Source organism: Arabidopsis thaliana (assembly GCF_000001735.4).
Source record: "Arabidopsis thaliana chromosome 1 sequence".
NCBI classification, from domain to species: domain Eukaryota; kingdom Viridiplantae; phylum Streptophyta; class Magnoliopsida; order Brassicales; family Brassicaceae; genus Arabidopsis; species Arabidopsis thaliana.
The window spans coordinates 13,710,372-13,738,156 of NC_003070.9; the positions used below are offsets into that span (position 1 = coordinate 13,710,372).

Below are 27,785 nucleotides of genomic sequence, written 5' to 3' on the forward strand. Positions count from 1 at the left end.
CGACGGAGAAGCCATCAGCGACGGAGCAAAATCTGGTCGCAATTGAGGGAGGAAGAGTTGAAGAAGAACCAATTCCGACCATAATCCCGACCGTAGTGGAAGAAGGAGAGCAGTCTGACAACAATGAGAAAGAAAATTCTGAGAAGGATGAGAAAGAAGAGAGTGATGAAGAAGAGAAAGAAGAAGAAGAGAAAGAAGAAGAGGAGAAAGAAGAAGAGGTTTACCGGAGGATAGTCCTCCGATGATAGTAGTAAACCTTGGGCGAAGAAACCTCGTCCGATGAGAATATGGATGATGAGACTACAGTGGAAAATCAAGTGGAAATTCCGGCAGCAATGATAAGTATTTCTCGAGTATTTGAATGGTATGAAACTAGTAGAACAGGATAATACTATCATTTCTGGAGAATACTGTCATTACTAGGATATAACTATGTGTATGAATTTTGGGTAACATTGGTAGTACTAAGATAGAACTATGTGTATGATTTTTGGATAATACTGTCATTACTAGGATATAACTATGCGTTTCTGGGTAATACTGTCATTACTTGAAAACAACTACGTGTATGATTCAAGGTAATACTGTCAGTACTAGGATATAACTATGTGTATGATTCTAGGTAACATCGGTAGTAATATGAATGAATATCTGTTGCAGGAGATCGACGAGGAAATAGAAGCAATACTGATAAGTGTGTATTTTACATGTTTTGAGCATCCATTTGTCATCACTTTAGCATCATATCATCACTGTTTTATACCATTTCTCATCATTTGTCATCGGTTTACATGTTTAGGATAGATTTGCATGCATGTTGCATATTTGCGTTGATTTCAGCTGATTTGGAGATGTTGACGAGCTATCTGGAAGAAGCGGACCTGATCATGTCAAACCACTCGACCCCGAGGTCGAGTAGGAGCTTCAAGATCTCAACAGATCACTCGACCCCCTGGTCGAGTAGAGGACATCACTACTTCACCACATCACTCGACCCCGAGGTCGAGTGTCTTCATCCCATCACCTGACCATCACTCGATCACATCACTCGACCCCGAGGCCGAGTGTCTTCACCTTCATTGCCAGACCACTACTCGACCCCATCACTCCACCTGGAGGTCAAGTATCACCATCACCACCACTCGACTGCATACTCGATGACAAGCTTCAGAGCCTTCTTCATTCCGCACTCAACCAGACACTCGAGCACAAGGAAGAAAAGAAGACTCCAGCTATTCACTCGACCTCCCACTCGACCACATGGGTCGAGTACAATTCTTAATCCGTCCCAATTCTCAGTATGCTAGGTGATTGAGTATTGGTTGATAGATCCCTTCTGGATTAATTGTTCTTAATGCCTATTGCTTTCTGATCAACTGGAATTTGAGCCCAGACATTTCCGCGCCGAAAAGGTGTTCGATGAAATGTCTGAACCACTAATTCCAGAGATTCGTGACCCTGTACCAATGTATTGGTTGCAGGGAGCGTTTTGGCTTTAACTTGTTGATTCGTAATGCCTGTTAGGTTAGCTCTCGTCAATTGTGATTGAGTCTGGGACTAGGTTAACTTGAGAGTCTCTGTTGCGGTGGCACTTAGATTTGGTTAATGAACTTGTTGTCTAGGGTTAATTTATTGAGCATGTCAATCACCTGTAAACTGAGGAAACGAAACTACTCAATTACCCCATCTTTGGGAATTCTTTATCTGATTGAATTCTTTGTTTACTCTATTGTTGTTTACTGCATCTTGTTATCTGTCGCTTAATTTCTGCAATTCTTTCTTGTTACTCGACCTCATACTCGACCACCCAGTTGTTTGGCAACAGACTGTGCAGTCGAGTATCTGTGTTTTATTTTCTGTCTGTTACTCGACCTGTCACTCGACCTCACCCAGTGCTCTGCAAAGAGCTGTGTTGGTCGAGTGTTTTACTGTTTCTTTTTGATTTTCTGTTTTCTGCATGTTCACTTAGGACTGCTAGAACAAACCAAAACCTGTTATTGCTTGGCTTGACTTAGTGACTTCTGATCACATCTTGATTGTTAGCATCACACTCATTTGGATTGACAACCTTCAGTACTACAACGACATGATAGTGCTTTAGGTTTAATTGACTTAAAAACCTATTATCAAATACCACCGCTGAGTATGTATTTCCCGCCCTCGGAATATGTGAAGAAAATCAAGCAATGAACTCGGTGCTATATTCACGAAGTGTTGACTACATTCGATAAGTTGGAGCCGGAGATGAGCAAGTCCAAGAGGGCATGGTTTGAGAACCATCCAAGTTTCCAACACATCTTCCACATGCCAAGAGTCCCAAACCACCGACTTATGGGGATGTGGATGTTCCTTCTTCGCACGGCGCGCATTGAAATGAAGAAAGAAGCGTGGTTCATCGTCAATAGCGTTCCAATCCGATATGGTATATTGGAACACACATTGATATCGAGCTTCAATTGCAAGAACTATACACTTGGATATAAAAATACGAGGAATTTGGATTTCAAGAAGAAGCATTTCAAGAATACTGTTGTGAAACGCGAAGACGTGATAGAGAAGCTCATAGGAATGGTACTAGCGGGTGAAAGATAAAAAGAAAGGTTGAGAATGATGGTCTTGTATTTCTTAAGCAGCATTATCATAGCGCCTATCAAGACCAGGGATAAGGCACCTCAAGTGGATGAATTTTGCCTCAAGGCTGTGAGTGATCTCAAGTTTTGTAGGAATTTTTAGTGGGGGAGGTATTCTTTCGGTTACATGCTGCCCTGCTTGGAAATTCTTGTCGCAAAGTCAAACCGATACCGTCTTCCCATTCTTTCTTAAACTGACTAGATTCTACAACAGGTGGTGGCTCAACGTATTCATCACCAGTATCATCATCATCCCTATCATCACGTGATCCAATCTCAGGATCTTGAGTATCATCAACCTCCGCTATTGCCTCATTTTGTTCTGTTCCTTGTCCCTCCAATTCGCCCATCACGATGGTTGCATTATCTCTCATTTAATCCTCATTTGAACCCAAATCAGCATAGTTCTTACCAATAAAACTTTTATTGATGGCCTCCACTCTCGACAGTTCCTCGAACAATTTCGGTGGAGTGATGACGTCAACAGTCAAAGAATATCTACTAACCGTTTCACCTGAAGATATATAGACACCGACATCCTCATCATCACTAATGTGTATCTCTTGAGTTGGTCCCAACATCGCTGCATTGTACTTCATTTGCAATTTAACCTTACTTTCATCTAATCCAAGCTTCGAGCAAATCCTACTTTCTAACATGGAGAGAGTTATTTTCCCTCCTGGTGTATTCATCATCAAGCTGTACGCTCGATCTTTCCATCTAAAATATATGATCACCTTCTCCACCATTGTATCCTAAGACAACAATACAAAAACTCTGTCAGTTATACTAGTTATACTACAACTCTGGGTAACACAAGTATAACTAGTCATACTACACCTATCTGTATAATACATGTATAACTAATAATACTACATGAAAATTGGTAATACAACTGTACCAAATAAATACTACATGTAAATGGTTAATACTAGTGCAACAAAGTCATACTACATATATATTTTCAATTGAATCATGTGCAGTTATACTCAGTTCTACCAGATGTATTTCCCGACAAGAGCTCAAATTGAATGGTTTCGGGTTCAAAACTATAATTCACTATGATTCAGTTGTTGTAATCTATTTCTTATCCATTTACAGATCTATTCAACCTATACAGTATGCATAAACTTCCAATGTGCATACCCAAACACAATTTGCTTAATCTTAAATCTAATTGACAAAATCTCTTAGTTCTAATCTTCAATTTTAAGCTCTATTCAGCTCGAAAAACATACCTTTTCTTTCTACGTCGACGAAGCTCACCGAAGATAAGGATATGGCAACAATGGTGATGTAAATCGAATTCCGGCAAGAGAGCAATGAGTGAGCGAGGAGAGAGAGTGAGCTCGAGCTTTAGAGGAGAGAGAGAGAGAGAGAGGAGAGGAGAGAGAGAGAGTTTCACGGATTCTGTTTTTTTTTCCGGTTTCAATTTTTTTTTCTTTCTAAAATTATTTAATTTTAAAATGAAAATTAGAGAAAGAAGGAGGAGGGGTAAATTGGTCTATACACATCTCATTAAAAGAGAAAGGGATATAGAGATAGTAAGAGGAGTTGAGAGATTTGTTGTTTGCAGAAAGGGAGTTATGAGATCATTTCTCCGTGGACGAGGAGAGACAAGAGGACGTCTGTAATGCCACTATCGTGGAGGAGGAGAGACACGAGGCGGTCTCAATGGAGGAGGAGAGAGACGAGGACGTCTTAGTGGAAAAACCCGTGGAGGAGAAGAGGAGCAAACACGAGGACATAAATGTATTTGGTTCAAATATTAAATATAAAATAAACTTTTATATGTATAAATCTATGAATAAGTATATGTAATTTCGGGTAAGCGGATACTCTTTCGGGTATCGGGTTCAGATCGTGTTTTACCCTATACCCACGGGTACGACAATCTAAGACCCAATAGGGTAAATAGCTAATACCCATACCCACCTCGAACTGTTTTTTTTCGGGTCGATTTCGGTTCGGGTTTTCGGGTATGGGTTTTTTGCCCAGGCCTACCCGTGATGAGCCGCGGTATACACGTTCCGTATTCCCTTTATGAGGCTTGCATTTCTATCGTTCATGAAGACCAATTCAGAAGTATCGGGTACAACCGTTTTTAGCTTCTCCAAAAACCAATCCCAACTAGCATCATTTTCACCTTTGAGTACGCCAAACGCTATGATGTAATGGTAATGGTTAGGGTCTTGAGCCGAGGCAAATACTAGCACACCACCATTCAAATGTGTTGCATCCACAATTATAACTTTCCTCATCACTTTAAAGCCTTCAATGCTAGCTCCCAAAGCTATGACTAGGTACTAAAATTTATCATTCTCATCCAATTTCAAATATGTTATTGTACCATCATTTACCTTCTTCAACATGTACAAATAACTATTGATATCTTTTTAGCTTTCTTCCGGGCTACCTTTTAAATCACAAACCGCATTATATTTCCCCCGTCGAATATGATACTTTCACACCTAATTTCGTCTTAACCAGCTTCATGATAACCCTTGAAACCTGAGTTTCCAATTGTCCCGAAAAATGATCATGAAGAAGAGTTGCGACTAATTGTTGATTGCCTTTCCTTTTCCTGATCCTACTACTATCTTTACTTAGCCGAGTGCAAATTTGCATCTTATTGTACCTTCTAATCGAGAAGAATATCTGTATTACAGATATTTGACGCTCGTAAACTCTAGACAATTGTTCGGGCAATTGCTCCGGCGATTTAAAGATCTCCTCCACAACAAAAACAGTTCTTGCGTTTTTTTTTGCGGATGTTACATAAGTAAGGACATCCTCATCATCATAAATGTTCATCTCTTTCCCTACTCCGAACAACGGTGGGTTGTACCTCATATGCAATTTAACCTTATTTCCATATAATCCAAGCTTCGTCAATATCCTATCTTCTAATATGGAGATAGTTATCTTCTCCCCTAATGTCTTCATCATCAAACTATACATGCGACCTTAAAATAGATGATCAAGTTCTCTCTCATTGTATCCTGCCAAAACAATACACATACTCAGTCAATATTACTAATATTACCGGCTCTACTACATTTTCATTAATACTAGTCCTAATTATGAAATACTACATGTGTCAGTAATACTAATACATAAATGAAATACTATATGTATAAGTAATACTAATTCTATTAAAACATACTATCTATATATAAAAACCAATTGTTTAGGTACAACTATGCCTAGTTAGACCAGTATTATTTTCGCGGCAAGAACAAAGATTGGATTCAAGTTCAATTCAGTACGAATCAGCATGTGAAATCAAATTCTTATCCATTTGCAGACCAAATCGACCCTAAAACTATACTTAAACTTCTAATGTAGGTACTAAAACACAATAACCCAAATCTAATTGGATTGAATCTCAAAATCCTCAAATCCTAAGTGAAAGCTCTTTGTAGTTCTAGAAACATACATGAACTCCGTATCTCGATGCAGCTTGCAGGAAGAGAATAAACGACAACAATGCAGCAGCGAGAGAGAGGTGTCGGAGCTCGAAGTCGTTGGAGAAGAAGGAGCTTTAAACATATCGAATAATTTCTTGATTCTTTTTTTTTTTTACTCTTTTTTTCCTTTTTAATTTTAATTCAATTTCAATTATTCATAAGGGTAAAATAGTATTCTCACTAATCATTAAAAGAGAAAGGGATATGTAGAGTAGAAAGAGATTTAAGAAGTTTTGTTGTGTTTAAAGGGAACATGAGAGCTATTCAAAAACGAAACAAATTTTTTTCAATGGTTTCCTTTATTTTCTACTTCAAAAATAATATTTTAAGTATATTCTATCTCTATTTTATAATTAATTATGAATAATACCCTTTACTTTCTAAACATATGAATTTTGACCTATTTATTTGATTTCATTTAGAATACATTATTATAAAAAAATCACATTCCATAACATTTATTTAAAGTACGTTGTTTTTCCATTTAATATAAATTATTTTTTGTATTTTAGTTTGATTGGATTAAATAAAAATAAATAGTTTGTTTAATAAAAAAATATACTTTGTTATAATTTTAAGGACCATTTTGTAAATAAAAAAGTTCATTCAAAATATGAAGATGTGAATAGTATACCTTCAAATATGAAGATACACTATTGAATTCTTCATTTTGAAGATAAAAATGAAGCACCATTGGAGAAGATTTCTCTATCTTTTACTTCAAAATGAAGAAAAATGTGAAATTTAAAGCACCATTGGAGATGGTCTAAAAAAGAAATTTCTTTATGATTTTTTTATCGGTAAAAGAAGTAAATGACTCAAAAAGCTTTAAACATATCGAATAATTATGACCCAACCAACCTAAACGGATCGCAAAATTACACAAGCCCATTTTATTCGGGTCATATCTAATAAAACCTAAATAAAACACTTTCTCACTTTTTCTCTATGGTAAAACAGATCGACGACTTTTTTTTTTCCCTTTCTTCCTTCTTCTTTTAGAGAAAACCTAGGTAAAACATATCGTCAATCTTCGTCAATGCCATTTGACAAAAACAGATCTATATTCATTTCTCTTATATTTCTTCAAAGTCGATCTTGGTAATATTTGTCGAAAACTAAGATATTGGGTAAGTTAAAATTCGAGTTATTTCATTTTGGGTTTTGTGATTGAAATTAATTAAAGTAGAGTAACTCGAAGTGCTAATCCAAATGATTTTGTTTGTAGGTCTGGAGTAATGGCTCGAACAAAGAACGCATGTGTGCCAGCGGCGGCGGAGGTGGTTTCAGACAAAATGAATGATGAAGTAGTAGTACTGTCGGCTGGAGGTTATTCTGAAGCAACAAATTCAATTTCTAACGATGATTCAACGTTATGAACTTTAAACTTTACACAACTAGCAGATTATGGTAGAAATTTGTTGATTTTGTAACTTACAAAATTCTGAAACTAAAGAAGTATAACTACGTATGAATTAGGTATATCTTTGTTGATATTGTAACTTAGAAAATTCTGAAACTAAGAAGTATAACTATGTATTAACTAGGTATGTCTATACTGATTTCTACCTTAAAATTATATGATTCTAAAAAGTATATCTATGTATAAATTAGGTTTATCTATGTTTGAATCTAACTTAAAAAAATTTCGAAACTAAAATGTATATCTATGTATAAACTAGGTATATCTATTTTGGAATCTAACTTAAAAAAATTCTAAACTAAAAGGTATATCTATGTAATAACTAGGTATATCTATGTTCGAATATAACTTAGAATTTTTAGAGACTAAACGGTATATCTATGTATTAATTAGATATATCTATGTTGATTTTTACCTTAAAATTTATATGAAACTAAAAGTATATCTATTTTTGAAAATAAAATGTATATCTATGTATAAACTAGGTATATCTATTTTGGAATGTAACTTAAAAATTTTCACAACTAAAAGGTATATATGTATAAACTAGGTATATCTATGTTTGAATATAACTTAGAAATTTTAGAAACTAAAAGGTATATCTATGTATAAATTAGGTATATCTATGTATAAATTAGGTATATCTATGTTGCCTTCAACCTCTTAAAATGTTGTGAGACCCGGCTCTCTAATGAGGTCCAATAACAGCCCAACTTCTCTAATATCAAAAACCTAATCGTGAAAGTGTGTGTGCATACGTATGTATATATATATGTGCTTATATCTCCTTCTTCGTTATGCCGTCACCTCCATGTATCCATATCAAAACCTGAGAGAAGCAACAACAATCGTTCCTTGTTGTGTCACTTGTAAGTCAGCAGCACTCGTTCATTGTTGTTGTCACGTTGTGAGCCATCGCTCATCACCATCGATCTCTACGTTCACCGGAGTCATGATTTGTTCTCATTGTTTTTGGGTTAGGAAAGGAAACCTAACCTTATGTTGATCTCTTTTCATGATAGTCTGTGTAGTTCCTTGAGGATTAATGATTTACTATTCAATCTATTTGGATTTTTAGTGAAGAAGAGGAAGAAAGATATCAGTTCAGGTAGACCTATTCGTGAGCATTTTCCTGTCCAATATGAAGGAACCAGATCACGAATTTAATGTTGTTGGATAGATTTCACAGTGATGAATACACAGAAACAAACGAATCTTCGTTACGTCGTTACGAGGTAAACTCCACCCGCAAATTCTAGTTGAAAGTTGGACAAAAGTCACAGTTTCTTAACCCAAAATAACAAAGTATCAGATTTTAGATTCAAGTTGGCATTTTCGGGAACAGATTCCGGTTAACTCTAATTACTTAATGACAAGTCGACGGTGGATACCGATAGAGAAAGTGTTAGGAAAGCCACAGGACCCTTCATCGTCACAAGGAAAGGTATACCCTACCTGCCACGTTGATTGCTTATTGAGGAAGAATCACCTCTTTTGTTAAAACTGCAGAAACCCTAATTTGTCTTTGTGATGTTTTCTTCTGCTGCAAGTTTCAGATTTTGTCTAGGCATCTTCAACATCTTTCTTCAAGTTTGCGTTCTATTTCGAGTTGCCAAGGTGAGGGCAGGACCTGTGGAAACATAGCATCACCTTTCTACTTTTGTACTTCTGAAGTTCATTTGTATAGGATTAGACATTGGGTGCAGATTGTTAAAATGTTAGGAATTATATTTAAAATATTATAATACGTGTTGTGTGATATTATGCGATAGGTTGTTAGCGTGATATGCAATAAGAGGAAGGATCAAACTAAGGGCGTGGTCTTCCATAAGAGGCTTGAGTAGCCATGATGAGTTAAATGAGGCTTGAGTAGCCATAAGTAAACTACCTAAACTGAAAAATGAAAGTAAAATATCTTGCGGTGTGCAAGACGAATGTTTGACTGTTATAGCTTGCTACGAAAACATAAGCTATATGCTTGTTGTTTGATTATATGCTTATGAATGGAAGTTGTGTGAAAGTATAAATGTGATATTGTGCTTCGGGGGGCAGTTTTGACCGCCTCACTAAGTAATTAATTACTCACCCCTTTTTCTCCATTTTCCCGGGTGAGGATGAGAATGTTGAGTAGCTGTCTCGTTTATAGTGTATTTCAGAAACTCGGTTTTATTAAATTTCAGCGTTATTTTATTATTATCAACTTGTTTTCAATTAAGTTTTACCAGAGGTTTCTCAAGTATTTTGATATTATATTTAAGATGATTATCAATAAGATTTAATAATAAAGAAAAAGCGCGCCGTCTCAAGGTTGAGGGAAACGAGCGTTACAAATAGTATCAGAACGGAGGTTATAGTTAAGACGGTGCTGACCCGGAAGACTAATTTTTTCTTTTTAAAGAAAAGATTTTTATAATCAATTTTTTAGAAAAATGTTTTAGAAAATAATAATAACTTTTTAGTACTTGATAAACGGGAAGGGGATTTTTCTAAAGGATACAAAAAGCACCAAATGAGCGAGACTTGTGTTTAAAAGTTGTTGAGTAAAGTGTCAGTTGTCGTAGGGGTTCTAATGTTCAGTCTTCTATAAACAGAAAATGTTGTCAAGAAGATCAAAACGTCCTGCGAACCCTCACGGAAACCGAGTAACGAATGCACCAGTTGTTGACCAAGATCAGCCACCTGTGGTAGCTCTGCCAGCTCAGGCAGATCAGACAGCTAATGCAGCTCATGCAGCAGAGATTGCAGCGAATCGTACCGAGATGCAAGAACTCTAAAACATGATGCGTGAGATTTTGACTCGACCTGCGTATGCACCCCCACCACTGCCACCGACATCTGGAGTTGCTGCACCTTAGCACCATTAACCACCACCACTGGCACCTAGGGTTAAATTACCTCATTACTATCAGCCACCAACACCGCTTGCACGAACCAACTATTTGGGACAATGAAGCTTGTGGGTACCATGGGAACATAGTACTTCAGTGGTGGATTTGGTCGAATTTGCGCTGATGATTGGAGACAGATGTTGGAGAAAAATTTTAGGACAACGAGGTGTCCGGAGGAGTTTAAGAAGGATCTTGCAGTGCATTACTTGAGGGGGGAAGCAGATCATTGGTGGAAATTTTTTGAGAGGGGCTTGCCTGTTGGATATGTGTCTATGGAGCTTTGTCAGGGCACGAAGATTGTTCGAGAGTATGATGAGGAGTTCAATCGTTTAAGGAGGTTCTCTATGAAGAATTTTGGAGAGCAGGATATGATTCAGAGATTCATGAGAGGGCTCAGGGATGATATTCGTACTCGTACCTCCATTCGAGGGTGCACTAGCCTGGTTGAGTTAGTTGAGGAGGCTGCTAGGTTGGAGAGATGACTTGTGGAGGAAGCTATGGATCTCAAGAGGGCTCCAGCAAAGGTAACAAAAGCTGTTGAATCTCAGAAGCGCACTTGGGATAATCGTGGTGCGGGACCAGGGCAGAATGGTCAGCAGTGTGCCACATGTGGTAAGAGGCACAGCGGGGCTTGTTGGAGTAATACTGGGATATGCTACAATTGTAGACAAAATGGTCATACATGGTCGAATTGTCCAGGGAGAGACAATAATTGCAAGAGATGTGAAAAGCCTGGCCATTATGCAAGGGAGTGCACTACGTTTCTAGTTGAAGGGAATCAGTAGAACGAAAATGAGGGGGACCAACCACTCCCTAAGATACAAGCTTTAAGATCTCGTGTGTACGCTATAGGAGACCAAAGGATTGATGTTGAGAAAGATAAAGTTTGAAATTCAAATTCCAAGGTCGTACAAGTTCATGTTGGAGTAGGCGGTCTAATCGTTTTAAGTGACAATTTCTTTTAGGAATTCATTCTATTTTTTTTATATTAGAGTTTCAGTTGTTGGCTTATGCTTAAACATTTTTATTCATTTTTTTAATGGTCAATTGAATTGTTTTAAATTTGTGTTGGGAATTAACAAAGTTTTTCTAAATGCATGAGTGGAGAATATAGTCGAATAAGAAGTATTGAATTCGGGGACGATTTCACTTTCAGTGGGGGAGAATTGTGAGACCCATCTCTCTAATGAGGCCCAATAACAGCCCAATTTCTCTAATATCAAAAACCTAATCGTGAAAGTGTGTGTGCATACGTATGTATATATATAGGTGCTTATATCCTCTTCTTCGTTATGCCATCACATCCTTGTATCCATATCAAAACCTGAGAGAAGCAACAACAATCGTTCCTTGTTGTGGATCACTTGTGAGTCAGCAGCACTCGTTCATTGTTGTTGTCATGTTGTGAGCCATCACTCATCACCATCGATCTCTACGTTCACCGGAGTCGTGATTCGTTCTCATTGTTTTTGGGTAAGGAAAGGAAACCTTACCTTATGTTGATCTCTTTTCATGATAGTCTGTGTATGATACAGGAAAATGGAAGAGTAGGTGACGTGGAAGAATAGAGGAAGATAATTGTTGGAGACGTGAATGATGCGTTGGCAGCTAACGTGGAGATAGAGAGTTGGAGCTATATAGAGAATTATCGATCATTTGCAGAAAATTAACCAGAAAATATTAATTTGTCTAATCTTTTTCTTCTTCTTCAATTCTCTCTGTTAACTCTTAAGGTTTGATATTTCATTGTTGATAGAGCTGTTTCTACTTCTAAGCTTTATCACATGAGATTTGGATTCTCGTTTTATGAACGACGATTCAATTGATGTAACTTGTTCGATTGAATTTGAGTGAGATACAATTTTTCTTTAGCAAAGGTATCAGAGCCATTCGTTTCCTCGGAATCAATGGCAGGAACTAGATCACGATTTGAACAAATGATTGCCGAACAAAATCAAGAGATGGACAAGATGATTGCTAAACTGTTGGAAGCGATTCGACTGCGTGGCCATCAACATCAACAATTAGAGAACTCGGAGGTGGAGAATCTACATGTTGCTGCTTTTCCAGCGATTCAGAGCCAAGACAAACCTCGAAGCTCACGTATGGCGACTAAAGCTCAAGCGCAGCAGCATCAGATCACGGGGATGGTGGATGAGGATCTGTCTTCGTGTGTTGAGAAATTGGAAGTTAAAATTGAGAATCAAAATTTGAAGATACATAAGCGATTTGCAACGATGCCTATGTTATTAAGGTTTGGTCCATCTCATAACATCGATGTGCATAATCAATTTCGATCCTCACAAGCATCTGCTAGTTTCTCTTCAGATCCAAATTTTTTTGAGAATCAATCAGGTTATTTCTAATACTTATGCTGATGCTACACAGCCTGAGAAGTTAGACTTTCCTCGGTTTAACGGTGATAAGATTCAAGAGTGGTTATTGCTAGTTGAGCAATTCTTTGAGATATATCAAACACCAGATGAGTTCAAAGTATGTTTAGTATCTATCCATTTTGATGGGCTCGCTAATGCTTGGCACCAATCAATTTCACATTCAGTTATGTGGGAGCATGTTAGGCATGATTGGTGGAGTTACAAACTATTGTTGCAAGTGAGATATAATGAGCATGTTGATGATTCAATTGCAAAATTGACACAATTGCAGGAGACTGAAGGAATAGAGGAGTATCATGCTCGATTTGAGTTGATTAGCACTAGAGTGAACTTCGGTGAAGATTACTTGGTTAGTTTTTACTTGGAAGGTTTGAGAACTGATACTCAAGTGAATGTTAGGATGTTTGGGGCTAGTAACTTGTGATTTTAAGAAGTTAGAGATGCAGTTCCATATAGGACATAAAAAGGTTCTTCTTCAAGGTATTAGGCAAGGTTCCGTCAGAGACGTGAAGGCATTAAAGCTTAATAAGATGAGAATGATTAGCCGAGAAGGGATTGATGATTATCAATATAGAGTTCAACCTTTACATGTTTCAGAAAAAGCTGCAGAGACTTCTTGGAGCAATTTGGTAGAGAATGAGATTAAAAAAGACTTGCTAAAAGTTAATGGTGCAGAGTCTAGTGATGATAATCAAATCTCGGTTGCTGGGGAAGTGCTTGAATCCAACATAGAAGAGTGTGAAACAGATTCATGGATGGAACATAATCCGTTGATTCAAGATCAAGTCGCGTTTCACTCCACAGACATAGAAGGTGTCTCACAACCTCAGAAGGTTAGTTCAAACCTTAAGGACTTTGATAAAGTCGATGCAAGAATGAATCAAATGCTGTCATCAATTGGATTTGTTGTTGATGAATTACACTCTAGTTGTGGAAGTGCTACTGTCCATGTCCAGAAGAAGCCTGGTAAGTCTACCAAATCCTCGAAGTTCAAATTTAAAACCAGCTCACAAGACTGCAAATTGATATCCACCAAGTTCTGGTGTGAGTTGGTGGTCGTGAGGTATCAATGTGTGGTTCGAGATGTTACCATTGGATTTGCCAAAGTAAAACGAAGGCTTGAAGTCACACAGAGCCAAACCTTTGACCCTGGAATCACAAGCGATCTAAAAACTCATATTCCAAGTAGAGTTGCTTCAATGGTTTTAATCAACTGGACTCGGGAACTATGGAGAAAAGCGACATAGGAGTCCTCTTTGTTTCTCTTCATGACTAATAATTCTTATGAGTAGGGGCTGTTTACAACTATGAGAAGCCAGATGCTCTCTAACCTTCAAATGGAGTGTAGAATGGCATTTTACTTGCACATTGGTTTGACTTCTTTACAAAACCTTGAGGTCAAGGTTTCTCGAACGAGGGAGATTTGATACAGGAAAATGAAAGAGTAGCTGACGTGGAAGAATAGAGGAAGATGATTGGTGAAGACGTAAAAAATGATGCGTTGGCAGCTGACGTGGAGATAGAGAGTTGGAGCTATATAGAAAATTAACCAAAAAATATCAATTTGTGTAATCTTCTTCTTTTTCTTCTTCAATTCTCTGTGTAAACTCTTAAGGTTTGATATTTCATTGTTGATAGAGCTGTTTCTACTTCTAAGCTTTATCACATGAGATTTGGATTCTCGTTTTATGAACGACGATTCAATTGCTGTAACTTGTTCGATTGAATTTGAGTGAGATACAGTTTTTCTTTATCAGTGTAGTTTCTTGAGGATTAATGGTTTACCATTCAATCTTTTTGGATTTTTAGTGAAGAAGAGGAAGAAAGATATTAGTTTAGGTAGAGCTATTGGTGAACATTTTCCCGTCCAATCTGAAGGAACAGATACGAATTTGGTATTGTTGGATAGATCTCACACTGAGGAATACACAGAAACAAACGAATCTTCGTTACGAGGTAAACTCCACCCGAAATTCTAGTTGAAAGTTGGACAAGGATCATAGTTTCTGAACCCAGAAATAACTAAGTATCAGATTTCAGATTCAAGTTGGCATTTTGGGGAACGTATTCTGGTTAACTCTAATTATTTAAGAACAATTCGACGGTGGATACCGATAGAGAAAGTGTTCGGGAAGCCACAGGACCCTTCGTCGTCACAAGGAAAGGTATACCCTATCTGCCACGTCGATTGCTTGTTGAGCAAGAATCACCTCTTTTGTTAAAACTGCTTGACTGTTATAGCTTGCTACGAAAACGTAAGCTATATGCTTGTTGTTTGATTCTATGCTTATGAATGGAAGTTGTGTGAAAGTATAAATGTGATATTGTGCTTCAATGGGCAGTTTTGACCGCCTCACTGAGTAATTAATTACTCATCCCCCTTTTCTCCTTTTCCCCAGGTGAGGATGAGAATGTTGAGTAGCTGTCTTTTGTACGGTGTATTTCAGGAAACTTGGTTTTATTAAATTTCAACGGTATTTTATTATTATCAACTTGTTTTCAATTAAGTTTTACCTAAGATGTTTTCAAATATTTTGATATTATATTTAAGATGGTTATCAATAAAATTTAATCATAAAGAAAAAGGGTGCCGTCTCAAGGTTGAGGGAGACGGGCGTTACAAATGTACTTCAGTCCGAGTGAGTATACAAAGTCATACAAGATTACAACAAAGTGTTATCTTCATAAGGCAGTGGGATTATTGGAGACTCATCTTAAAGACTCCTAATTGAAGTGGTTTTTGGATCACACAGTTCAAACACTTCTTTCACATGCATAAGGACCCAAATCATAAGGTGATGGGTATGTGGCTGTTATTTCTTTGCACAACATGTTTAGAGAAGAAGAAGGAAGTATGGTTTATCGTTAATGGCATTCCGATTCTAAGAATTTGCATTCATGTCAGGATTATACTATCATAATTATACGAAACCCTTGGACACCTTGGGCATTACCACTTGTTGGCAAGCATTTTGGACTTGGAGCAACAATTCAATATCCAATAGTGGAGGCAAAGTTACTGTTAATGAAAAAACCAACTGAGGCTTGCCTGAGAATAGTTGTGCTCTATTTCTTAAGTAGTGTAATCATTGGAAAGTGTAAGACATGAGAAAGGGCACCAAGGTGGAGAAGTTTTTCCTTAGGGCCGTGGCCGATCTACAGTTGTGCAAAACATTTCCGTGGGGAAAATATGCATTTGCTGAAAATCTGAAAAATATTTTCTATTTGATGGCCAAATGCAATGGAAAAGTTAGTTCACAAAAGGTGTTTCCTAGTATTGTTCTGCCTTGGAGGTATGTGATTTCATTATTCATCTCTTAATTTTGTAAGAAAGTGAAACTGTGTACAACTTGGTTTTTATTAGCAGTTATACAACTTTGTTTGAATGATCCTGTTTTTTATTTTTTGGTAGTATTTAGCATTTGAGTCGATTCCAATTCTCAGGAACAATTTCTGCGAAGATATTGAATCCGTAGATCCTCAGTGTCCCTGGATGTGTAAAATGATGTTTAAATTAAGTACTATGAAAGGGTTTTCAATGTCAGATGTGTATGACAAACTTGGTAAAACGAAGGTTAGTGATAACATGTTTATTAATTACCTATCAAATACCATGGATGTTGTATTAATTGGATTTTCTTATCATGCACAAAACATTCAGAGTATCTTGACTCCAACTGCTGATGAGAAACTACTTTTGGAAAGAACTATGGATGTGGAGTGTGGAGTGAATGATGTTGATGATGTAATAGTTGATGGCTGGAAGAAGCGTCTAGTTGATGAGCAGAAGACTATATTTTGAACCGTTGTTCAATGAAGATGTAGTCAACAAGACATTTGTGGCTAATATAGCTCCGACTACTGTGGTCAAGGCTCTCAGAAAAGCCGGTGTGGAAAAAAAGCAAGGTAAAAGTGGCTCAGACTCCGACTATTGCAAGTAATGATGGTTTGACTGAGGTTGTAAGCGGATTGAAGACTTTGATGGAGAATGGATTTAAGGATATAAGTAAGAAGATGAAAGATTGCAGTAAGACGTATGAAGAACAAGATAAAAGTTTCAAACTGATGGAAGCGGCAATCAAATCAATCCAATCTAATACTAGAACTAATGATATTTATAGTTCAAAGGAGAATGATGTTAGAGAAAAAGAGATGGGGACGAAAGATGGAGAAAACGAGGCGGAGGAAGGGAGTGATGCAAATGGTGGTGAGAAGGGGAGTGAGGTTGGAGAAAAAGAGACTAAGATAGAAAAAGATGGTTCTGAAGATGAGAGTGATGTGGGTGGTGGTAACAACGAGATGGAGATGGACAAAGAGCTGGCTGAAGATGAGAGTGATGTGGGTGGTGGTAATAAGGAGATGGAGATGGACAAAGAGGTGGCTGAAAATGAGATTGATGTGGGTGGTGGTAATAGGGAGATAGAGAAAGACAAAGAGATTGCTGAAAATTAGATTGATGTGGGTGGTGGGAATAAGGAGATGGAGAAGGACAAAGAGATGGTTCAAAATAAGAGTGATGTGGGTGGTAGTAATAGGGAGATGGAGAAGGACAAAAGGGTGCTTCAAGATGATAAGATGGATGGAGGTAAGGCTGCTGAGCCTAGTAAGAAGAGAGAAATGTCTCATGATGATGGAGATGATCCAAGTAATAAGAGAAGAAAGTCTCATGATGATGGAGATGATCCTAGTGAAGGGGGCGTTAAAAAGCTGAAGGTGGTAAAGAAGATGACAAAGTCGAGGACGAATGCGAAGCCGGTGTATCGGAGTCCTATACTCTCGAGAAATGCAAAGACAAAGACAAAGAATGTTTAAGCACTTTTAATTGTTTGTTTTATGTGTCATGAATTAGTGTTTTGTTTTTTTTAGGTATAAATGTGTTGGTAGTTGAAAACTTGGTACAACTGTTGAACATGTTTATTGTTGCATGTTTATTGTTTTATTTTTGTTTATGTCCTTAGGGCATCTCCAACCCATCCCTATTTTTGTCTCTAAACTCTATTTTTGTCTCTATTTCACTCCAACCCATCTCTATTCTCATCTCTATTAAAGAGATCTCTATTTTTTCTCTATATATAGAGGTGCTGTATTTTTTCCTTTATAAATAGAGACAAACTTTTTTATTTGCAGAGTGGTCCCTTAATTTTTATTTTTCTTTATTTCTGATTAAAATGAATAAAACTAATAGTTTGAATTGATTTTAGAGGATTTGGTTTAAATATCTATTTTACAATTTGAGATTACTATTTTAAAAAAGAGAAATTATATAAAATCTTATAAATAAAGAAAAATAAATTATTCCACAATAATTATTTTTAATACAACAAAGACTAAATTAATAAATACTCTGGTAAATTATCTCTGGATCCACCAATATCGTTGAAATATTGTCCAAACAAACCAAATGAAGTAGATGGAGGAGGAGCTTGTTGGTTTTGTTGTTGATCACTCCGTTTTTGTAAAATACGTGCTTGCTTGGCCCGAAAATATTTACGGACATTTGGATCAATGGTATTTAAATCACAAAATAAATTTTTGTTTTCTTCTTTCAGCTCTTTTAAAGCATAATTTTTACTTTGAATATCCAACTGTTGTTGTCTTTGCTCCTCTTCAATTGCTCCATAAAATTCTTGTTTCCTCCTTCCAAGGTATTGATAATCGATGTTGTTTGATCATTAATTTTTCTTTTCATTTTTGATTTTTTTACCCCTAGTGGTCGTGGAGAGGGAGATCCAACAATAGTCTCATCATCATCATTTAAATTTAGTGAAGAAGCAGATAAATGTGGAGATGCTTGGGTAGGAGAATGAAAGGTATGATTTTCTGATTCTAAAGTTGTATGCTCAAAACGAACTGGGATAGATATACCTTAAGGACGGGGAACACCATCTTTAAACTTTTCAAAGTTCTTAACAATATCCCAAACATGGTCAAATTTCCAACCTCCATCGATACTTGGATCATCTCTGAACATTATTTTGGCTTGATTAAACTATGTACCATGAAATACAAAAACCTCATTTTTAGATTTAGTTATAAATGTAAATATTCAAACATTAAAATCAAGTAAACCAAAACAAAATTTAAAAAAAAAAAAATCATTCATAGCATTAATTAATTAAAAAAAAATAGATTTATGAATTTTATATTAATACTTACAGTATCCTCATTTGAAGCACCACTTTGATGTCTGTTTTCACATTGTCTTACGTGTCTATGTAATTTTTGGTCTCCTTCTGAATTGTTCGCAACCGAGATTGGATGGAGTTTTTGGAACGTTCACTCCAAGTTGCATTTCTCTCTTTCTCGAAAGCTTCGACCACACGATCCCAAAACTTCTCGGATGATTGATATACACCTATAATTGGATCTTGAGAAATTTGCATAAAAATTTCACATAGTAATTTATCTTCTTCAACAGAATATCCGAAATAACGAGACATTTGAGTTGTAAATACAAAGAACTTAACTATAGAGTTGTGAATGCAAAGAGTTTAACTATGGTCATATTTATAGATGTAATGGTACGAACTTACTTTAATGTTTGTCTACATATATCTATGACCATGCATTATTTTGTCCAGTCATACTCAACTAATTAACCAATGCATGTCTCTACATCACATGCAAATCTACGTAACCAATGCATGTGTACATTAGATAGTCAACTAATTAAATAATGCATGTCTAATTTTTTCAATGCATGTGTACGCTATTTATAATGGTCAAAGTCTTGATTTGGGATTTGTCAATGTTTTGTTTGACTAGACAAACAGAAGAATGTTTAGAGATGATGCAACATTGAAAAATACTTTGTTTGAGAATGTTTTGTTTGACCATAATAGGTAATTGTGAATGTTGTGTTTGACCGGACATACGGTATAACTCAAATAGAAAAAATGTTTTTGAATTAAAAAATGTAATCAAATTTATTTTATATATACGACTAAAGCTTTTAGGTTTTAGTGACAACAAATAAAGTACTTATCCTTATAAGTATATCTGTCAAAATGAGTAATAATTTACCAAATTTTCATCTTTCATCATTTTCTTCTTCGGATGATGAAATTATGATCAATAATTGCGATCATGAAGAAGAAGCAATACAACTTGCTATTACTAATAACAATTCGGTTATTCAATTCCTTCTCAATCAACAAGAAAACCAGGCCACTCATGGTGGTTCAGTTCCCGGACATTCTTTCATCTACCGCGATCGAGAAAGTGCTCATGACAAATTGTTTAATGATTACTTTTCAGAGACTCCAAAGTACAATGAAGCTATATTTCGCAGAAGATATCGTTTGTCTCTCGTCCCCTATTTCTTTGTATTGTTCATGAAGTTGAAAATCATGACGCCTACTTCACACAACGAAGAGATTCAATGGGTAGACTTGGATTATCATCTCTTCAAAAAATAACGCCAGTGTTTTGGATGCTAGCATATGATCTTCCTGCAGATGCCATGGACGAGTACATGAAGATAGGCGAATCAACGACAATCGAAAACATGAAAAGATTTTGTCGAGCCGTAGTGGATATATTTTCAGAAGAGTACCTACGATCACCAACACCTAATGATGTTTCTAGCTTTACATTGGTGAAAAACGAGGTTTTCCCGGAATGCTTGGTAGCCTGGATTATATGCATTGGAAGTGGAAAAATTGCCCAACTGCTTGGGCGGGACAATATGCAGGCCGTAGTGGATCACCTACTATAATACTTGAAGCGTTAGCAGATTATGATCTTTGGATATGACATGCATATTTTGGATTGCCAGGAACTAATAATGATATCAATGTGCTCGAGTTTTCCCATCTTTTCTCCAGACTCGCTTAAGGTATTACTCCTCCTCTTCATTATATCATTCAAGGAAAAGAATATAATATGGGTTATTACTTGGCTGATGGTACATATCCTAAATGGTCCACCATAGTACAAACTATTCATGAGTCAAGAGGTCCAAAGAACAAATATTTTGCAACACAACAAGAATCATGCAGAAAAGATGTTGAACGTGCATTCAGAGTTCTACAATCGCGTTTTGCTATTTTGAAAGGACTAGTACATTTTTGGGAAAAGTGTGTTACATGACATAATGATCACATGTATAATTTTACATAATATGATAATCGAGGATGAGCGTGATCTCGATGCACCGATTGAAGTTTAAGGGACTGTTCCACCTCCAACAGTCCAAATAGCAGAAGATGATGATATCTAGTTCCAAGAGTTGCTTGGTCGATTTAGAAAAATCAGAGATAAAGAAGCTCATTTTTCACTTCGAAATGCACTAATTGATCATTTGTGGGGAAAATATACTAATACCGATGGTTACAAAAATCTATAATATTTTCTTATTTTTAAACGATGTAATGTTGTTTTTCCTTAATAAAGTTTAATTAAAACAATTATAATTTTTTTATGAAAGTTTTATAAGAGTTCAAGTAAATGGGTTAATTTGCAACTTTGTAAATTAAAGGTATTAATACTAAAACAGAAAAGAATCTATTTTAGAATATTTTTTTATCGAGGAAAAAATAGAGACAACCATTGGAGGAAAACTCATCTCTATTATAGAGTTTCTCTATTTTAAAGAAAAAAAATAGAAACAACCATTGGAGATGTTTTTTTGTTTTGTAGTTACAACTATATGTCTTCGTAATTGATAAGACAAGAATATGAATCCAAATAAATAGGTTTTGTCTACTACAAATACAACACTTAGTCTTCATAATTAGATTCATCACATCAAATTCAACACTTACTATTCATAATTAAATATTAATTACATCAGTTAGGTTTTTTCTACTACAAACACAACATTCTAATTGCCATGGTGATTAAACAGCCACAACTAAAAACAATTACCATCTTAATTTCCTTCCTTTTTTTTCCCTTTCCATCAGATCGCTTACCATCCTCTCTTGGTTCCTTTCCATCTATCACTCTAAATTCTACTTCAAGAACGCCGATTTCAAATTCCAACTGTTCAATCTCATTTGTAAAAGCTTCATCTACCCACTTAAACACATGGTTATCGTTCATAAGCTACATTTTTGAAATTGTAAAAGTTGTTAAGATTTCACCCATCAAATTTTCTTACAAAGCATCAAAATGAGATTTTTACCACCCTTCTTTTTGCAACAAAACCTAAGCTGCATGGAATCATAAGCGGGTACGCGGAAGCGGAAGCGTTTGGAATCGCGGAAGCGGGTTTTGTAAAACATATAGAAAGCGGATATGTGTTGGAAGCGTTATATATAAGCATGTATATATACATATAATTTTTAGTCTATAATATACATTTAATATATAAGCATGCATATATTAATTGGGGAAAACCCCGAAAAAACCTCCATTTTTTTTTGTCATTTAATACGCGTATTATTAAAGTTGGAAGAAAAGTACATCATTTAATTTCCGTGTTCTTTAAAAACCTCCTTTTTTATATATTGGTAAAATCGTACCTCCGAGTTAACGATCGTTAACTTTACTAACAGAATCGCTGACTGCGGTTAAAAATTAACCTATGGTAATTTTACATGGACAAATATAATCTCTTTGTAATTTTTACGAATATATTGTTGTAGTCTGATGCCTACTCATAGATAGGTTATTCCTCTTAATTCGAGTTCGATATCCACCTTACTTATTTTTATGTATCGAACTCGAATTAAGAGGAATAACCTATCTATGAGTAGCCATCAGACTACGACAATATATTTGTAAAAATTACAAAGATATTATATTTGTCCATGTAATTACAATGGGTTAACAACTCAATTACTACAAGACTATTTGCTAGAAGGTAACAATTCAATTAATTCGTTTTATGATATAAAGAAGTTTATGCGGTCTTTGGGCTTACCTTACCACAAATTGACGTTTATGAAGATAATTGCATGATATTTTGGAAATATACTGCACTAGAAGAGAATTGTCAATTCTGTAATAAACAAAGATTTCGTCAAACTCACAAGCCTGGGAGTTGCATAACGTCATATGTTTTATTTACCGATATCAGATAGATTGAAGAGATTATATCAATCGAATAACACGACAAAAGATATGAGATAGCATGTAGAGCACTCAGTGAATAACGGAGAAACGTGTCATCCATCTAATGGAGAAGCATGTAAACATTTTCTAAAGGTATACCCTAATTTTGCATCTGAGCCAAGAAATGTTTACCTTGGATTATGCACGGATGGTTTAAATCCATTTGGCATGTCTGGACATAATTATTCTTTGTGGCTTGTAATCTTGACTCCATATAATCTACCACCTGACATGTGGATGAAACAATAATTTATGTTTTTATCAGTTCTCTTTCCTGGTCCAAATCATCCGAAGAGAAGTCTGGATATTTTTATTCAACCATTGATAGAAGAGTTGAAAGATTTGTGGGTTAACAGCGTAATGCATATGATATTTATACAAGGCAAAACTGTTTCTTATGAGATGTGCTTATGTGGACAATAAGTGATTTTCTAGCTTACAGAAAGCTTTCGGGGTGGACAACATATGGTCGGTTGGCATGTCCTTATTGTTGGGATGAGACATATGCATTTCAATTGAAGAATGGTAGGAAAATAAGTTGGTTTGATTGTCATCGGTGCTTTTTGCCAATGAATCACAGCTATCGACAAGACAAGGAAAACTTTTAAAAAGGAAGAGTTGTGAGCGATATTCCACTTCAACTGCTAACATGTGAAGAGTTGTGGAATATAGTAAAGAGTTTGCCAAACACAATTGATTGTGGAGTAAACCATGGGAAACTACAAGGATATGGTTACACTCATAACTCGCACAAGCAAAACATTTTTTGGGAGCTACCTTATTGGAAAAATAATAATTTCCGACACAATCTTGATGCCCACTAAAAAAATACTTTTTGGATAATTTCATCAATACACTGCTTAATGTGCAAGAGAATAGTAAAGATAACATCAGACAACGACTTGATTGTGAAAGAGCTTTGCAACTGTTCACAACTACATTTAACAGATGATGGAAAGGCACCAGTTTCAATTTTCAGATTACAAGTTGATGCAAAAACAATTTTTCTACAGTGACTCGAAAAATATGTTAAATTTTCTGATGTGTATTTATCTAGTCTATCCAAATGTATTGATCTACTTAAAGGAAAATTATCAGGAATGAAAATTCATGACTGCCCTGTGTTAATGCGACGATTACTTCCAATTACATCTACTGAGCTTATGGATAAATCTGTACACGAAACATTATCTGGTAAGTCTATAATTTTTAGTTGATCGAATTTATATTATTTCCTACTAAAGGTTATATTTTGGTTGAGTTATACTTTTTAAATCAATATGTGTGAAAGAAAGATGAATACTAAAATCTATGTTAGATGTTTTAGAATTTTTTAAAACCATATATTAGAATAAATACAGTAATATTATCCACTCATACCACATGATTCCAAATCCTCCGTAGGAACAAAAATTCTATTTTTCCTTTCTTTTTAGCTATAGGACTATCACTACAAGAAAACAGGTGATTGACGACCTACAAGTCAGTCGTTTAGTAGTCGTAACTAAAGCTAATACGACTAATTTGCGACTAATAACTGTAGTCATTAATCCATAGTCGCTAAAAACAGTAGTCGTTTATTAGTCGTTGGTCAACGACCATAATACGACAACTGACTAAACAGTGAAAAATCGTCGTTACGTAGTCGTATTATGTCGGCGACTTATTGACGACTATCCTACGATTATTTGTACTGTACAGAGCGTGTGAGAACATGTAGTCGTTTCGTAGTCGTTAATTGTGTACGACGACTTTACGACTATGTTGCGATTAATTATTATAAACCCTGGGTATGTTTCCAGTTGTCGTAAAGTAGTCGTAAATATGTTTACGACTATTCGACGACTCTTTGACGATTAAAAGTACTTTGCCAAGGATTTGAAACTTTTTGTCATAACATAGTCGTATAAGTATATACGACTATTGGACGTCAGTTTTACGATTCTTTTATGACTAATTTGTTTAGTCTTATGATTGTCGTAAAGTTATGTGACTACTTGATGACGATTCAGCGACTATAGTGCTACTTATTTACTACTTTTTTGCGACTAATAGTTTGGTCCGAATAAAGATTTGGTCATTAGGTGATGGGTTTCTTGTTTGTTCTTGTTTGTTCATCGATTGTTCTTGTTTGTTATTGATATGCTATACAATATGAAAACATTGCTTATATATTGAAAATCAAGTTCAAAACATAAAATTATCTTGTTCAAACATACAACTTATTGAAAGATACAATTAGTGTTTGGAAACCTAAATTCTATGGATCATTAGATGGGGGAGTAATTGGGATACGCTCTGTGGATGTGGAAGAGTGTGTGGCAATGAAGTCCAAGAACTGCGGATCGGTTTGGCGGAGATACTTCTCAACTAAGGACAAGTGCTCGAGCTTGTCCTTTTGCTCAGCTGTGACTCGGGCTGTCTCGGCTTCTCGGGCAGCAATCTCAGCATCTCGCTTCTCGTTATATGCAGCCTGTTCTTCAATTTGCCGCTGAGCTTCCTGCAGCCGTTCTTCTAAGGCTTTAAAGGTTGAGTCTCCGGGGAGTTGGCGGTTGGCACTGCCTAGAGTTTCTTTAAGACAGCCAAGTCCATAAGGATTGCCTCTTGCATCCTTTTCTGTGGACTACAAGAAATAAAGAGGAAGATAATTAGTGACAGATCCTAAATGTCTCTAAGACTCTGAAAAAGACAAAGAACATCTTACCTCGAGAAATATGGCTGCATACTCATCTAGTGTGAGATCCCGAGGACGTGAAGAGCCATCAGACACAGCAGAAGCAGCTGCCTCTAGTTCAGACAGCTTCTCTCTCACATTCTGCTCATACGCCAGAGCAATCTTCTCTGCCTTCTGATCAACATAAGTCCCATTCGACTTAGTGTGTGTCTGGATGAACACCTCACCAAGAGGGACAGGTCTTCCCATTTTTTCTTCCTGCAAACACAGATCACAAGCTTCATTACTATCAACAGACTAAACATCACACACAGTTAAACGAACATCACTAAAACACATGGGAAGATTGCAGAAACACTTACCAATTCATCTTGGATTTCTTGGAAAGACTTTGGCCCAGAGTAGTGGACGTGAGGACCGAGACCGTTACGGTCAGAGAGACGAGCTTTGGAATATGTCTTACTCCTTTTCTGTGCCTCTTCAGTGTCCCAGTAGTCGCACATGGTTCCCCACAGAGTTTCTCCAATCCATGGAGGCTGCTCTCGAGTTCTCCTTGCGGTGCTAACCATGTCCTTCAAGCGCCTCTTAACGATCTCATTGAAGTAGTATTGGACTGTCCCTGTTATTAAGGGATCCCAGTGGTGAGTTTTCTACAAAAAAAGTGTGAAGTTAGTGAACAAATGACAGATTAAATAGTACAGTCTAATGAAAGTTGAAGAAATACAAGAAGCTTACCGCAAACTCTAAAAACAATCTTTCTCTTTTATCCAATGGCACACAGGACCAATTATAGTAGGGAGCATTGAACTTTTGAGTAAAAATCCGTGTGATCTTTCTAACCAATTTAGATCCTCTGTCGCGAGTAAACCTCCAAACACATGCAACACAGACAGAAAGTAAACATGTTTAAAATCCAAAACACTACAACTACAACAGACTATATAATTGAACAAAGGCAGATTCTACAAGATTCTAGACAAGTATAAGCCGACAAGATCACACACAGAACACAATAATCAACATAACAAGATCATAGACAGTAAAGAACAAGTATAAACAAGTATAGAACAAAGACAGATCCTCATTGGTAGTCTGCCGAAAACATGCTAAGTTCAACAATCAACAAATGTTCCACAATTAAGTTCATGATTCACAACAGAACACAATAAAGAACTTAACAAGATTATAGACAAGTATAGAACAAAGACAGATCCTCAATGTCAAAGCCGAAAACATGCTAAGTTCAACAATCAACAAATGTTCCACAATTATGTTCATGATTCACCACAGAACACAATAAATAACCTAACAAGATTATAGACAAAGTGAAGAACTTAACAAGATCACACACGAGTTTAGAACAAAGGCAGATTCTACTATGTTACATAAACCCTAACAAACATCCAACTCCAACAAAGGCAGATTCTACTATGTTACACAAACCCTAACAAGCCATTCTACAGACCATAACACGAGTTACACTACACAGGCTAAGAACACTAGAATAAAATAGAGGAAGAAAACATACCACTCGGTTTTAGGTTTGAGAATTGGAGACAAGACACAACACCACTGCTCCCTGTTTGGCACAGAGAGTGTCGATTGCAGAGCCATCGCCGAGTCTTCTTGTAGCTCCGGCAACGTCCCAGGAACTTCCTCTTGGAAGTTGTTCCCTTGAGACGACGGGTGGCTGTTTGCTGGAGCGTCTGAATCTCGCGACTGAGGAGGAGTTTGCTAAGGTGGCGCTGTTGGCGGCGGAGTGTAGTGGACCTCTTCAGATAGAGGCGGAGGAGCTTGATGTTGTGGTTGAGTCGTTGAGTTCTGGAAGAGTTGCAGAGACGGTGGATAGTTGCGGACGTGGGGTGCAGACGTTGAAGGTCCATGTTGTTGAGCCGGCTCCGTCGCAGGAACTTGAACCGCCAGCGCCGGAGTGAAGTTGTATTGGGGAGGAAGATTTGCAGGTCTTGATCCGCCGGCGCCGGCTCTCTGAGTGACGTTCGGCGTCGTCTTACGCTTCCTTGAGCCACCTCGACCGCCGATAGGCATGATAGTGAGCCAAATGAAGAGATTGAAGAGAAGAAGAAGAAGAAGACGAAGCAGATCGGAGAGGTTGAAGGTTAGAGATCGAAGAAGATCGATCGATCTTATAGGAAGAAGAAGAAGATCGATCTATAAGGAGAAAGGATCGATCTTAGAAAGAGTTTTGGGGATTAGGGTTTTCGAGACAAAGAAGAAGAAGAAGAGG

General features: G+C 36.6%; 10 pseudogenes across 10 annotated transcripts; 6 read left to right on the top strand and 4 right to left on the bottom strand.

Moving 5' to 3' along the window:
* Positions 1–791: 791 nt before the first annotated feature.
* Positions 792–1,312, top strand: AT1G36400 (annotated as a pseudogene; the record flags this gene model as incomplete). Its single annotated transcript has 1 exon — positions 792–1,312.
* A 1,434-nt stretch (positions 1,313–2,746) lies between these two features.
* On the bottom strand, positions 2,747–3,418 carry AT1G36403 (annotated as a pseudogene; the record flags this gene model as incomplete). Its single annotated transcript has 1 exon — positions 2,747–3,418.
* A 1,213-nt stretch (positions 3,419–4,631) lies between these two features.
* Positions 4,632–5,626, bottom strand: AT1G36406 (annotated as a pseudogene; the record flags this gene model as incomplete). Its single annotated transcript has 1 exon — positions 4,632–5,626.
* Positions 5,627–10,423: 4,797 nt separating this feature from the next.
* AT1G36420 lies at positions 10,424–11,288 on the top strand (annotated as a pseudogene; the record flags this gene model as incomplete). Its single annotated transcript has 1 exon — positions 10,424–11,288.
* A 1,084-nt stretch (positions 11,289–12,372) lies between these two features.
* AT1G36430 lies at positions 12,373–14,054 on the top strand (annotated as a pseudogene; the record flags this gene model as incomplete). Its single annotated transcript has 5 exons — positions 12,373–12,690; positions 12,767–12,904; positions 12,983–13,220; positions 13,300–13,773; positions 13,891–14,054.
* Positions 14,055–15,430: 1,376 nt separating this feature from the next.
* On the top strand, positions 15,431–17,605 carry AT1G36440 (annotated as a pseudogene; the record flags this gene model as incomplete). The annotated part of the gene is made up of 1 exon: positions 15,431–17,605.
* Positions 17,606–18,206: 601 nt separating this feature from the next.
* On the bottom strand, positions 18,207–19,190 carry AT1G36441 (annotated as a pseudogene). The gene is made up of 2 exons: positions 18,967–19,190; positions 18,207–18,796 (listed from the first exon to the last, which is right to left on the bottom strand).
* A 622-nt stretch (positions 19,191–19,812) lies between these two features.
* AT1G36445 lies at positions 19,813–21,198 on the top strand (annotated as a pseudogene; the record flags this gene model as incomplete). Its single annotated transcript has 1 exon — positions 19,813–21,198.
* Positions 21,199–22,580: 1,382 nt separating this feature from the next.
* On the top strand, positions 22,581–24,205 carry AT1G36450 (annotated as a pseudogene; the record flags this gene model as incomplete). Its single annotated transcript has 1 exon — positions 22,581–24,205.
* Positions 24,206–25,126: 921 nt separating this feature from the next.
* Positions 25,127–27,586, bottom strand: AT1G36460 (annotated as a pseudogene; the record flags this gene model as incomplete). Its single annotated transcript has 1 exon — positions 25,127–27,586.
* Between the last annotated feature and the right edge of the window lie 199 nt (positions 27,587–27,785).